Here is a 14,816-nt window from a genome sequence, read left to right as displayed (position 1 = left end):
GTGGGGGGCCACTCTGGAGCCATAGTACGTTTTGATAAGGAAGGGAGTAAATAGGGACGCACAGCTGGAGAGGAAACCTCATGAACCAAGACACCAGGAGGAATCCTTAGACGATAATTTGCTGTCCCCATCCTCCAGGCTGACCAAGGCACTCGGTGGTAGTTCTTTCCATATCTTTCGTTTTCACTCCAGACCATGTTCCTCTTTTGACCAAGAGACTGACCCAAAAAGGATTGTGGTCACTTTCTTATCGGGCCTGTGGTGGGGGCGGGGCACACACGTCAGTCCCTTCCCCAGCTCCTGTGGCCCCAAGCAACTTCTCCAGGGAGGACACTGCAGCCCCACTGGAGGCCACCACTGGGCACCTCCCAAACTCTGAGCCAGACAAAGGAACCCCAGGCAATGTCCTGAGGGTAGGGCCCAGTAGAAGCCAGGTAGCATGGTCCTAGGAGAGAGCACTAGGGAGGAAGTCCTAGGAGAGAGCACTGGAGAGGGAGTCCTAGGAGAGAGCACTGGAGAGGGAGTCCAGCAGCTGCCCTTATAGAGTACTTATCCTTCTGAACTTCAGTCTCTTCAACAGCATCCACACACCAGGATCCTGGGCAGGGGAGGTGAAAAATCCCCATAGGCCACAAACCATGACCAATTGTACCGTTCAGCTGCTAGTTACCCTTCCAGAGAGGGCAAAGCCCTTGTTCCACATTGTGTCCCGGCACCAGGCACAGGGCCTGACACATGGGAGGGGCTCAGTAAATGCTGGCTGAATTAATGAGTTGGTGAATGAATGAATGAGAGCCTGGATAGGCCATCCAGTGTGACAATTTAATCCAACCAAGTATCCCTAATGGGCCTTCTATGTGCCAGGGGCTGGGCAGGGCACTGAGAAAAATCATAAATAACAAAATGGGATTTCTTCCCCTTAAGAGCTGATGGCATAAGAGGGGAGCAGCCTGTGTGGAGGCCCGTGTGTGTATTCCTGGGTATCCTCTGCCCATCTAACTGGAATCTCAACCCTGGGTCACTGCTCAGGCTGTCTGTGGTGGCTGAACTCTAAGGCAGCCCCACGATCCCTCCTCCCGGTCCCTTGTGTAATCCCCTCCCCTCGAGTGTGGATAGGGCTACAGTTTGCTTCTAACCAACCGAGTGTGGCCAACGTGATAGGGGGAGCATGACCACGTGTGGGTGACTCCATTACTCCCACTCTTCTTGTGAGGGGTCTCTGTCTCCCTTGCTAGCTTTGATGAGGCCCAGAGCCATGTTGGGGGGCCCAGGTGGCAAGGAACTGAGGGAGGCTTCCCACTGACAACCAGCAGGGAAACGAGGCCCTCGGTCTGACAACAGCAAGGAACTGGATTTTATCAACAACTGTGGCAACTCGGAAGTAGACTCTTCCCCAGTCAAGCCTCAGATGAGATTGTAGCCCCAGCCAGCACTTTGTCACCTTATGAGACCTCGAGCTGGTAATTAAGCCGTGCCCATATTCCTGACCCGCAGAAACGGAAAGATCATAGATGTGTGTTGTCTTAAGCCTCTGAGATTGTGGTTATTTATTAGACAGCAATAGACAACTCATACATCCTTCCTTCTTCCTGAAACGTCCTCTTCCCTATTCACCACCTGCTTTATCTTTGGGGGTGAAGGCGCGTGTTGCATTTTGCCTTCCCCGAATCCCATTTTTCCTTCTCTAATAACACAGCCCAGCTTCCATGTGGGGGGCCACCTCTGTCCCACTGTTGGTTGGTCCATTTCGTTCACATGGGGCTGGTTCCACTCTCTAGCTCCAGATTTGGACACATGACTTGGAATCCTCCAGGTCAGAATTCTCCATTTGCATGCCCATACGTGATAGGTTCAAGGTTGAGCATGTGTTCTAAGCTGGTGCATTCAGAGGTAAGTCTGGACTTTTTCTGAGTTTGCCACACTGATACTTTAGCTTTGTGGGCAATTGCTGTCATCTTGCAGAAAGAACCCACTTCAGAATGGAGCCAACAGGAGGAAAACAGAGGTAGATTTGGATGGAGACAAAGGCTTTATGATATTGCTCGCTTGAGTACCTGGATCCAGCCATGCCTGAAACCGATAATCTATCCTTGGACATTCCACTCATGTGAGTCAATAAATTTTATTGTTTCTTTAACCCAATTAAGTCAGGTTCCTGTCACTAGGAAAAGAGAGAGTCTTGACTAATACACTCATCTCTACAGGTATAATTCAATAACCACCCTCCTCAAGAAAGCCTTCCCTACTCACACCGATGGGCTTCTGGCGACTACACCACTCTCCCAATTTAGCCTTTGGTTTTATCCTCTCCTGTTTTTTTGTGTTTTTTTTTTTTAAGATTTTATTTATTTATTTGACAGAGAGAGAGGGAGAGAGAGTATTAGTGGGGGGGAGGGAGGGAGAGAAGCAGACTCCCCGTTGAGCAGGGAGCCCAATGCAGGGCTGTATCCCAGGACCCCGAGATCATGACCTGAGCCCAACCTACTGAGCCACCCAGGCGCCCCTCGTCTGTTGTTGTTTAGCATCTTGAGTGTGAGTTCTGATGCTCCAAAGAGATTTGAAGCACTTTTTTTTTTTTAAGATCTTATTTATTTGATAGAGAGAGACACAGCGAGAGAGGGAACACAAGCAGGGGGAGTGGGAGAGGAAGAAGCAGGCTCCCAGCGGAGGAGCCTGATGTGGGGCTCGATCCCAGGTCCCTGGGATTACGCCCTGAGCGGAAGGCAGACGCTTAACAACTGAGCCACCCAGGTGCCCCTTGAAGCACTTTCTAAAAGCCTTTCTCTTGTGCCAGGCACGTAGTACGCACCAAAACAAAACTAAATCAATCCAAACCAAAGAATACCTTTTGGATCAAAATGCAATGTTGTAAAGAGGTGGCTAAATGGACTGAGGGTCCCTACCCCGCACTGGGCACCTATGGGCTGTCCCAGGAATCACCCAGAGCTCTCGAGGAAGCAGTTCAGTTAGGGAACTTGGGTTGAGCAAACAGTAGAATTCATGCTGTCTTGACACTGGAAAGGGAAAACAGTGGTTCTCAAACTTGACCGCACATAAGAATCCCCTGGAGGGCTTGTTAAAACACAGACTGCTAGGCCCCCCTCCAGTTTCTGACCCAGGAGTTCTGAGGTGGGCCCAAGAATTTGATCTAATAGATTCCCAGTATTGCTGACAAGTTTCTAACTACAGGTCCTGGGACCACATTTCGAGAACCTCTGAACAAAATGCTATTAAGAGGATTACAGAGCCAGTGAGGGAAACTGAGTCAGGCCTGGAGGCTACACAGAGAGAGGCAAGCCCACACCACGCTACGGGACAGCTTCAGGGAAGAAGAGCCACGGTACGGTTGTCACCGCTGACACCAGGCACTGGGCACCTGCCACCACTGTGGAGCCCCGGAAGGCTGCCACCTCCCCCATCACCCCCCGCGTCTGCAAGCGAAGTTTCCTGGGGGTTGCACACCCGATTCTAGCTGCAAGAGAGGCCAGGAAACAGAGGTGAGAATTCTAATGTGGAAATTCTCCCAAACATAAGACAGGTTTTCCCAAAATGTCAGGTGGCCACAAAGCACAATAAATGCTGATTTAGTGCGCCTGTTTGATGCGGGACAGGAAAAATGGTTTGTGATAGGAAAACTTTTTTTTTTTTTTTAAGGTTTTAAAGGGCGCCTGGGTGGCTCAGTCGGTGAGGTAACTCTTGATTTCATCTCAGGTCATGATCCTGGGGTCCTGGGATCGAGCCCCATGTTGGGCTCCCTGCTCAGCAGGGAGTCTGCTTGTCCCTCTGCCTCTGCCCCTCCCCCCCCACCCCCGGCCCTGTGAGTGCTCTCTCTCTCAAATAAATAAATAAATAAAATCTTTTTTAAAAAAAGAGAGCGATTTTAAGTCATCTCTGCACCCGATGTGGGGCTCAAACTGACACACAGGCAGAAAACCCAAAGAAAGCCTGTGGGTCCAGCAAGCACCATGTTCTCTCTGGGCCTCAACCGCCCAGTCTGTTTCTCTTTGTCTAGGCCTCTTTCTCGAACTCTGTCACTCACCATTTTGTCTCTGGGTGTCTAACTCATTCTCTCTCTCCTGTTCCTCAGGACTCTTTTCTCTTGCTTCTTCCTCTATGCATCTGACCCTCTCTCTTCTGTTACTTTCTGCCTCTGGCAGTCTCTCCCAACTCCCTCTGCCTCCCTCCCCTCTGCCCTGTCCTTCCTCCTCTCCCTGCCTCCCTTCCTCTCTCCTCTCTTTCCTCCTCCCTTCCCTGCCCTCTGTCCCCCTGGAGCTCAAGCAGAGACCCAGCAGGCCTCTAGGAGACACGAGGCTCCCCAGGGGCCCAGCAGGAAGTGCAGTTTGCCCTCTGACCCCGTCAGCTGGCTGTGGGGGACGCAGCTTCCCTCCCACTCTGTCCTCTGGGGCAGCCTGGGCGGCCTCCCTGGGGCTGGGGGTGGAACATCTCGCTTTTGAGGAGGACAGCCTTTACCGGAAGGGCAGAGGGTAGGGGGCTGGGCTCTGGCCCCATGAGCAGGGGAGGAGAGCCCCAAGTTCACTGAACACCTCCTGGGGGTTGCAGCACGGGTTGCTGGGAGGGAGGGAGGGAGAGAGGGGGAGTGTCAGAGGCCACAGTTGGGATCCCTTCCTGGAAGAATGCAGAACACAAAGGGCAAGGAGCTGGGGGACGGGGGTTGGCAAGAACCAAAGTTTGAGGGGTGAGAGGGGTTTCTGCAGAGGCAGGGGCTTCCTGGCCGGCCCGGGTTGTGATAAGAACCACACCCATGGGGGCATCTGGGTGGCTCAGTCCATTAAGCGTCTGCCTTCAGCTCAGGTCATGATCTCAGGGTCCTGGGATCAGCCCAGCAACAGGCTCCCTGCTCAGTGGGGACCCTGCTTCTCCCTCTCCCTCTCCTGCCCTCCCCCCGCCCCTGCTCGTGCTTGCTCTCACTCTCTCAAATAAATACATGCAATCTTTAAAAAAAATAAAAAAATAAATGCAAATACATCTTAAAAAAAAAAAAAAAGAACCACCTCCATGAATTTGCCCAGCCAAGAGGCCTGGTGTCTGACTCCATTTTCACCTTGCCGCATGCGTGACCGTGGACATGCCACATAACCTCTCCCAGCCTGTTTCTTCATGTATGAAATGGGTGTAAAAGTCCTGCTCATTGCCACGGTGTAGAGCGGATGGGGGGGCTAAAGACACAGGAGAGAGGAAAGGAAGGAGCACTGGACCAGGAGCCCGGCTTAGAAACACACGCACTGAGGATCCCACGGCTGCTGAGGTCGGAAGCCCAGCCCCTGGTCTCCCTGCACATCAAGGCGTTGGCAGGGCTCCATTCCTTCTGGAGGCTCTGGGGGTCTGCGTTCCTCTGCCCCTTGGCAGCTTCCAGAGGCTGCCCACGTTGCTTGGCTCCACCCCCTCGGACCATTCTGCTGGAACCACAGCTCCCTCTCCCCTGTTTAAGGACCCACCCAGGTAATCCAGGGTCATCTCCCAGTTTTAAGGTCAACTAATTAACAACCTTTTTTTTTTTTTAAGATTTTATGTATTTATTTGAGAGAGAGAGCACGCAACAGAGAGAGCACAAGCAGGGGGAGGGGCAGAAGGAGAGGGAGGAGCAGACTGCCCGCCAAGCGGGGAGCCAGACAGGGGACTCGAGGACCCTGGGATCATGACCTGAGCCGAAGGCAGACGCTTAACCCACTGAGCCACCAGGTGCCCAGCTAGCAACCTTAATTACAGCTAGAAGTCTCCTTTGCATGGAACCTAACTGTTCACGGGTTCCAGGGATTAGAACGTCCTAATGACCATCTTGGGGGTCACTTTTCCGTTCGCCACATCCTGGAAGGGGGGAGGTTTCACATGCCCCACCTCATTTTAATCTCCCTAACAACCCTGGGTGGGGGGGTAGTGTCGTTAACCCCATTTCACAGATGCGGAGATTGAGGTCACGATCACGCCAACGTTAAGTTACTGCTCTGGAGGATACGCGGAGGATTTAGATGGGAGCTCTGCCTTCCTAGGAATTTACAACCTGGGGGAGGAGTGGAAGAGGCAGGGTCAAAAGCAGAGAGGAGAGGGGTGGGGAGGGAGAGTAAGGGGTGGGAGCAATGGCTTCTTGGTGGGGGGTGAGGACCCTGATACGCCAGGGTCCTTGCTGCCGGGAGGGCTTTGGCAGTGGGCTAATCCTGTACTTTTCAATGTATTTCTTAGTGGCAAACCACTTCTGCAAGGGCACCTCCCTGGAGGGGCCATAGACAGGACCGATGGAAGTGTAAACTCCTCACTCTGGCCTCTGAGGCCCCCCTGACCTGCCCCTGCAGACCCGTCCAGCCTCCTGTCTCCCATGCTCCACCCATACCCACCACAGCAGCCCCACAGCCATGGGAGACAGAGCTTGTTTTCCTTAAGCTCTTCTGTTCACTCCCCCTTCTGGGCCTTTACTTCTCCTCCTCCCTCCCCTGAGGTAGTGTGCCTAGTGTTGATGAGCAGGGACACTCAAGTCCCAATACCCGCCCCTGCACTTATCTGCTGTGTGTCCTGGGATGAGTTACTTTCCCTCTCTGGGCTTCGGTGAGGAGTAAATACAAGATCACATGGCTGGCCCCCAGGGCACACTCTCCAAGCTCACTCTGTACTTTAGGTCACACCCACAGGTGTGGCCCCTCACAGAGGCCTTCTCAGATACCCCACATCTCACTGCCCTGCCCTGCCTTCCCGCCCCCAACAATAAACGCTATGGAGAATCCCCTCCGTGCCAGGCTGGGCTGGGCATCATGGGGAGACTCACAGGAATCAGGCAAGGCCCTCCTCTGGGGAGCCCCGAGGATAGGAGCCCAGCCTCCAGGGCAGGAAGCCTCAGGAATTTGTTCTCCAACTTTCCTGCCCCAGGGCCGCAGGAGCAGGTCCTCAGCCCCCACCCCCCACCCCCGGGCCCCCAGATGGCTCGGTGCAGACCTCAGGGGGCTCAGCAGCCACAGGAGCTGGGAGCCTGGGAGGGGTGTCAGGGCTCAGACTGAATTTTGCACCTCTGGCTCTGCCCCTGTGCTAAGGGAGAAGAATGGCCCCTGGTCTCTTGACTCAGGAATGCGGAGCATTTCTTAGCACCACTAAGAAGGAAGGGGTCGAGGCCTCCAATGCCAAGCTCTAGAAGGATCCAAATTGCTTGCTAAAACCACAGAACAGGAGAGGTCTGAGGGGAAATGGAGGTCTGGATGGGGGGGTTGGCAGAGATCCTGGCTCTCATTACCCTGCGGGGAGGAGGGGCCTGTCCTTAAAAAGGAAAGTTACCCACAGGGGGAGTGGATGGATGGAGGGAGGCAGGAACAGGACTCTCCCTCCCACGGCCACACTGGCTCCCCAGGGTGTGGGCGAGGGTGTGGGTGGGCTGTCCCTCCCCCCTCGAAGGTCCCCCACCTCCCAGCCTGGCCCCCATTCCCTCCTTTTCTCTGTCCTCAGATCTTCTTTGTCAAATGCCTCATCTCCTGGCCCCTGTTGGCCAGGCCCAGCCTCCTATAATTCTTTTTTTTTTTTAAGATTGTATTTATTTATTTGAGAGAGAGAGAGAGTGAGATAGTGGCAGAGGGAGAGAGAGAAACAGACTGCCCATTGAGCAGGGAGCCCAATGTAGGACTCCCAGGACCCCGGGATCATGACCTGAGCTGAAGGCAGACGCTTCAACCAACTGAGCCACCCAGGCGCCCCCAGTGTCCTGTAAGTCGTGCAGTGACTATTACGTGCCAGACACCACACTCACTAGACAGCCCCGTTAGGGGCAGGACGCCCCAGGAGAGCAGGGGCTGCTCCTTCTCTTTGGCGCAGTCTGGCCTTGCTTTTCCAGCACCTATAGGCCTGCTTGCTCCCCAGAGCCCCCCCCCACACCCCGCAAACCCAGGCCTTGCTCTTCACTCCCACCTGGCCCATCCCAGCTCTGCCCTCCCCCCCTTCCAATTCCTGTGTTTGCTCAGAGGCCTGCAGGGACTGCACTCCTCTCCACCCCCTCCCTGGAGACCTGGCCCTGACACAGATCCTAGCTGAGGGGCCCCTGACCTTCTAGACTCTTCTTGAGCCAGCTCTCCTCTGCCCACCATGACCCCATTCTAAGTGGTCTCCCAAATACAGACCCCCGAGGGCAATTTCCCTTGGCTCCTGTTGGCCTCAGGCTTCAACCAGAGAAAGAGAACCAGTAGGATACATATATATTGAATGACTGATTGATTGATTGACAGAAAGGCATGCTGCGGTGGGAGCTGGCGAGGCAAGTCCAAAATCTGTAAGGCAGGCCATCGGGGAGGGCGGGCGGGATTTTTTTCCACCTCCAGAGCCTTAACTCACCCACACCTGCAAAGTTCCTTTTGCCATATAAGGTAACATATTCACAGGTGTCCGGGATTAGGATTTATTTTTATTTATTTTAGAGAGAGCCAGCGCATGAGAGCGTGACAGGGGAGTGGGGGCGGCAGAGGAACAGAAACTTAAGCACACTAAGCCCAGAGCCCGTCCTAGGGTTCCATCCCAGGACCCTAAGATCACTGCCTGAGCCAAAAATCAAGAGCCCGTCGCTCAAGCAACTGAACCATCCAGCCACCCCCGGTGCCTGGGATTAGGACGTGGCCATCTTTGGGAGGCCAGCATTCTGCCAACCAAACCCCTCCCCGCCGCCCCAGGCCACCACCCTGCCCATTCCTTCACCATCTCAGTTTTCCACAGGGTCCTCCTAAGGCCTGAGCCTGTGCAGGGGCAGAGGGGGTGCTGGGGGCACAGAATGAGGTAGCCTGTGGTCCTTTCCTCCAGGGAGGCCACCGTCAGAGGCCAAAGCAGCCACAGAAGCAGATGGCTGTGACATAGAGTGACTTTGGTGACACGTAGGGGTCAGATCTGAGAAGGGGGGAAGGGAACACTGGCTTGTCCTCAGGGACAGGAGTGTCTCGTGGGGCCCTCCCCGCAGGGGTCGGTGGGGACACTGCCGTGCTGTGGCTAGAAATCAGAGCTCTCCGCAGCTGGATTACCGAGACCCTTTATGGCCGGCAGGAGGAGAGGGGATCACGTTATATTAAAACAAACACAGATTTGCTAGGGAGTGGAATGCAAAATTCACCAGGTTCCTTAAGAAAACAATGGAGACCTGAAGGTGAGGGGGCTTCTGGTTCTGTTCTTTGATCCGCCTTCCCTTTCTTCCACCTGCCCTTCCCCCGCTGCCTGGAAGACGCCGCCGTGCTGGGTTTGGGAAGCTGGCAGGGCAGGGCTGGGCCGGCCGGGACTAGGAACACGGGGCTCCGTCACTCCTCCCACACACCTACCTGGGAGGAGAGAGGCCCAGCCAGCGGCTCGGCTCCAGGCCAGGCGCACACCTGAGCGCGGGGCGGGGTCGGGTGGGGGCCTCGGGCCCTCCTTTCCCTCTCCTCCTCGGCTCCCAGTCTCACCTTCCTGAGCTCTCTCTGGCTGATAAGTGCTAGGGACACAGGAGAGAGCCAGGTGGCCCGTGAAAGCAGACCCCTGGGGACCAAGCCGGGCTCCAACCCCTGAAGCTGAGTGGACAGGGGCAAGTCTCCTTTCCTCTTCTGTCAGATGAGGGTAACTCCCTGCCCTCGCCCTCGCCCTCGTTCCTGGCCAAAGGCCACAGGCCTGGGAAAAATCCTGCCTGACAAAGCCACAGTTACTTAACCCTCTGCTGCAACTAACCACATCTGCAGCCCTTCGAGAAAAATCTCCAGGAAAGCAGCGACTGGATCTTCTGCCTGTTCACCATCCCCGGTGTCTCTTCCAGGGTCTAGCACACGGTGGGGGACACAATAACTACCCCCCTTTCTTCCTTCCTTCTTTCCAAAAATGCCTACAAAGCAGTCTACAGTGAGGTGGGCAGATACTAGGCTGAGACTTAGGCATACCTGTCTTCACTTGACAGCTGAGGAAAGGGAGACTCAGAGAGGTTAAGTGATTTGCCCAAGGTCACACAGCAGGCAACTCCTAGTAAGTGAACCACCCCGTTCTTCTGCTGGGCTTTTCCCACTTGACCGAATCATCAAAGTGTGGAGGTACAGTGGAAAGGAAGGGGGTGGCCCGCTGGGAAGGTAGCCAGAACAGCGGGGCTGGGCTGGCCTGGAGAAACGGGCCGGGGCAGGCTCATGGTGATCATCGAAGGTCAAGGGAGGGACGAGGCAAAGTTTAGTTTTCATCCTGCGGGTCACAGAGACCAGAAGTTTATTCCTGCTTTGGGCCCTTGTAAAACCAAAGTGGCCCCAGGAGAGGGCTTGTCACAAGTACTCCATTTTCTCACCTGAAAGAATGGTGCCAATCTATTGATAAGCTTTCGTAATACCAATGTAAAGGGTTTGAGCCTTGGAGTCAAACATATCTGGGCTGAAACCCCAGTGCTGCCACTTCACAGGTGGGGGATCTTGGCAAATGAAATCACTTACCTTTCCTGAGTCTTACTGTCCAGCTGGGGAAACGGGACTGACCCTCTTCATCACGCAGGGCCACCGGGAGACTCACAAGGGCCAAGCTGGGGAAGAACCCGGCACAGTGTAAGTAGCTGAGACTGGTAGCTGCTATTATTATTACTATCAGCCAGGCATTGGGGGATCAGACCCAGCACTGAAAGTCCCCTAGCCAGGGAGCAGGGCTCCCCGTGTTCTGTGGGCCCACCTCTCCCCACAGAACTTGGAGCCCTTTTGTTTCTGGCTTCCCAAGTGTCCGTACATGTTCCAAAAGTTTAGGCTTACGAGTCATGACCCCCATGAACAGATCACACTCAGCAGCATGAGAAAAAAGCTGGCTGGAGACAGGAGACCCGGGGCCGAGCCCCAATCTGCCCCGACGCCATGTGATCTTGGGTGAGTCATTCATCGCTCTGAACCACAGACAGGGGGAGGGGGACCAGATGACTGGAAGGGCCTTTTCTTTTCTTTTTAAATTGATTTTTTTGAGAGAGAGAGAGAGAGAGAGAGAGAGAGAGAGCACAGGCAAGTGGTGGGGAGGAGCAGAGGGAGAGAGAGAATCTCATGCAGAACCCACAACCCTGAGATCACCACCTGAACCGAAATCAAGAGTCGGACACACAACCAACTGAGCGATTCAGGTGCCCCGAGCCTTTCATTTCTTATCTTAGTAACGGGAGCCTAGAGATGGAAATCCAGCACTGGCCCCAAAGCCTGGTGCCTGCAAGGTCCGAGTCAGAATAACGCCAGGGAGTGGATGCCCACCAGGTGTCCAATTCCTGAAGCCTCCGAAGACTTGATTATAAAGAATTCCCATGAGGGGCACACCTGGCTGGCTCAGTCAGTGGAGCTCGTGACTATTGATCTCAGGGTTGTGAGTTCAAGTCCCACATTAGTGTAGAGATTACTTAAAAATAAAATCTTAAAAAAAAGGGAGGGGGGGAATTCCCATGAAATACAGTAGAAGCGGCCAGATTTGGCAAATGAAATTATGGGTTGCCTGGTTACATTTGAATTTCAGATTACAAATCAAATAAGGTTTCTTTTAGTATTAGTATGTCCTAAATATTGCATGAAACAAACTTATACTAAAAAGTCATTTGTTCTTTTTATTTATTTATTTATTTATTTATTTATTTATTTATTTGACAGAGAGAGAAAGAGAGAGAGCACAAGCGGGGGCCGGGCGAGAAGTAGGCTCTCTGTGGAGCAGGGAGCCCAACGCGGGGCTCGATCCCAGGACCCCGGGATCATGACCTGAGCCAAAGTCAAGGGTCAGACGTTCAACCGACTGAGCCACCCAGGCGCCCCAAGCCATTTGTTCTTTCTCTGAAGTTCAAATAACTCAAATTTAACCAAGCATCCTGCATTTTATCTGGCAACCCTAAATACAGACAGATTTAAAAAACGAGGAAGCTCCGTATGTGCCAACATGAAATGCTCTCAAGAACAAGTTCAGGGAAAAAGTGAAGTGAAGAATAGCTGATAGGCAGCTCTGGGTTAGCAGGGGAGGAAAAGAATACCGGAAATTTGCAGGCAGAAGCCACTGGAAACGCAGGCCTTCTGGGGACGGGTTGGGGGGGCGGGAATGGGAGGATGAAAGACTTCACTGAGTCCCCTTTGTACCTTCTGGATTTTGTACGATGTGAATTTTTTATCCAGGCAAAAATAAATAAATAAATGAGTAACATAATCAGGCCGTTTTGCCCTGACCCCGCTCCCCGCACCCTTAACCTCCTGCATTCTAGAAATACTCCAGGGCTTGTGTTATCCTTATCAAAATTCCTTTAGGCCTTTGGACTCGTCGCAGCCTGTCTGCAGCATCTCCCGGCCTGCAGGAGTGGGGTGAGTCACAGCCACCCCCGGCCAGCTGTTTGCCATCTGCAGACCTTCTTGGGGAAGAGCCCCTTCCTGCTGTGGTCCCCATCCCCGCAAAGACTCTAGGGTTCCTTTCATCTCTCTCTTTCTCTCCCCTTAGACTATAATTCAAGTGAATTCAACTCCCATTTATTGGGTATGCCAGGCACTGTTCTAGGAATGAATTTGAAAGGGAGGGATGACCAGAGCCAGGGGGAGAGGTGCGGCGGTGGGAGGAGCAATTCTGTATGTATATTGCAGGGAGGTGGCATCTGGGAAGGCTTCCTGGAGGAGATGGCACCTTGAAAGAAAAGTGCTCTCCTGGGCACAGACAAGGTCTTTGGGAATTCATCAGCAGGTCTTTTTTGAGCACGACGATGCATGGAGCTCAGTGCTAAGTGCAAGGTTGAAGGCCGAATGAGGAGGTACAAACACAGGGCCCTTCCCTCGAAGAACGTAGTCGCTTAGGGCAGAAAATAGCACATGTCATAGGAGGCTGTGGGCACCACGAGCAGGATGTGCCCCATTGCCATATCCAGGAGGACAGGCAGGGCTGCTAAGGGGTCCAGGGGATGGTTATGAAGCTAGCGTGGGGAGGGCCTTCACACATCCCTACATCTCACTCATCTTTCAGGCAAGGCCTCAGGCCCAGAGAGGGGCAGGGAATTGTGCAGCTCACACAGCAAGTCAGCTGCAGAGTCAGGAGCCCGGCCCAGCCCCCGGGCTCCTGACTCCCAGCCCAGGGCTCTCTCCGCAGCTCCCACTGCCTCCCGCACGGCTGGGAACTCAGGCCGGCATCAGAGAAGGCTGCCAGAAGGAGGGATGCTAGCTAGGCGCTCTGCCCCTGGCCATTCCTTTGGCAGGTGGCACAGATGGGAGGCACGAGGTGTGGTCCCAGGAAGGGACCTGCCCACTTTGTAACCTGGGGTGACTCTGCCCTGGTCGGGCTCCACTCACAGCCACCCGCCAGAGCAATCTAGAGAGGAAAGGGCCGCCTGATAAAGGTTATCTCGTGTAACCCACCCTGTGGGACTCCTTGTAGGAATCATGCCCATTTCCAGGGGAGCAAATGAAGGCTTAGGGCAATGAAGTGACTTGCCCAAGGTCGCTCAGCAGTAATGACCATGACCCAGCCATAAACAGTGCCCTGTGCTGTTTCCACAAGACCATTCTGTCTGCATTTAGGAAGTCCATAGCCCTCCCACCAAGACACACACGCGGTTCCTGCGGACATGCCTGACAAGGTGCTGAAACCCCACCGGGAATGCTCTTTCTTCCTGGTTACCGCAGGCACCCCCTTAAAAGGAGCAGGTAACCCCCAAAGGCCCTATCAGCCTTTTATACTTGAGTGTCAGTTAGTTATCAGACTCTGAGACTGGAGCTGAATGCAGGGCCCTGCCCCAAATGACACACGACAGGTGAAGACGGAGAGGTCCCTGGGCTTGGGCTGCGCCCCAGGAGTGGCAGGGTGGAGCTTCCCCTGAAGCCCCTGGGTGCTGGGCACTGTGTCCAGGTGGCACCGTGAAGGGAGGCACCCAAGGGCGGAGGCACATGGTGATGTGGAAACAACACTAGCTTTGCTCAGGTTCCAACCTGTACCATCTGAGGCCAGCCCCTCACCTCCCTGGGCAGTGGGGAGCCTTCTTGCAGGTGGGGGTGCTTGAAAAGGGGCTCCCCCCAGGGGTCTCGAACTTGAGGGAGCACTGGCATCCCCTGGAGGGCTCCCAAAACCCCAGACGGCAGGGCCCCACCCCAGAGTTTCTGCTTCAGTTAGTCTGGGGAGGGAACTAACTAACTAACCAACTAACTAAGTGCCCTAACAAGATCCCACGTAGCTCTGAGGCTGCTTGTGCTGTACCCCTTCTCTATAAAAACCAGGTGATTGCTATGAAAGCCTAGAGATTGCAGGGGTGGGTGCAGGGGGTGGACAGAGCAGAGCCTAGAAAAACCTTAGGCACGAACTTGACATTTGGCGGGGATTTCACACTCCCATCACCTTGGTTGGACCGAGGGTGCCCAGGAGGAAGAGAGGAGGTGGCATGCAAGGCCACGGTCAGGGGTCAGGATGCCGAGCTCTCTGCAACGACTGCCCCTGTGAAAATCTCCCACTAAGTGCACGGTGGCAGGTGATTCTTTCTATGCCAGGCGCTCTGCCCAGGGCTTCTCACGGATTGTCTCTCATAATCTTGCCCACGAGTCTGTGCAGTAGGTTATCACCACCCCATTTCACAGGTAAGGAACTGTGGCAGGCAGAATGATGGCCCCCAAAGGTGTCCATGTTCTAAAGCCCCAGAACCTATGAATGTCACCTCGCATGGCAGGAAGGGCTTTGTAGATGTGATGTTGGTACGATCTCCGGATGGGGAGATGATTCTGAATTATCCAAGTCAGCCTGAAGTAATCCCAGAGGCCCTCATCACAGGGAGGCAAAAGGTCAATGTCTTATGCCATTCAGGCTGCTAGAACAAAACCCAGCACTGGCTGCCTGGCTTACAAACAACAGACATTTATTTCTCACAGTTCTGAAGGTTGAAA

General features: G+C 54.0%; 1 long non-coding RNA gene across 1 annotated transcript in view; it reads right to left on the bottom strand.

Moving 5' to 3' along the window:
• The window catches only part of LOC130544437 (uncharacterized), a 28,192-nt gene extending 17,488 nt beyond the window's left edge, over positions 1-10,704 (bottom strand). Inside the window, exon 1 of the long non-coding RNA XR_008960710.1 lies at positions 10,404-10,704. This is a non-coding gene — a long non-coding RNA (uncharacterized LOC130544437). The remainder of the gene's footprint in view (positions 1-10,403) is intronic.
• Positions 10,705-14,816: the final 4,112 nt, after the last annotated feature.

This window comes from Ursus arctos, unplaced genomic scaffold, assembly GCF_023065955.2.
Source record: "Ursus arctos isolate Adak ecotype North America unplaced genomic scaffold, UrsArc2.0 scaffold_21, whole genome shotgun sequence".
In the NCBI taxonomy this organism is placed as follows: domain Eukaryota; kingdom Metazoa; phylum Chordata; class Mammalia; order Carnivora; family Ursidae; genus Ursus; species Ursus arctos.
This window is presented reverse-complemented; position numbering and strand designations above follow the sequence as displayed.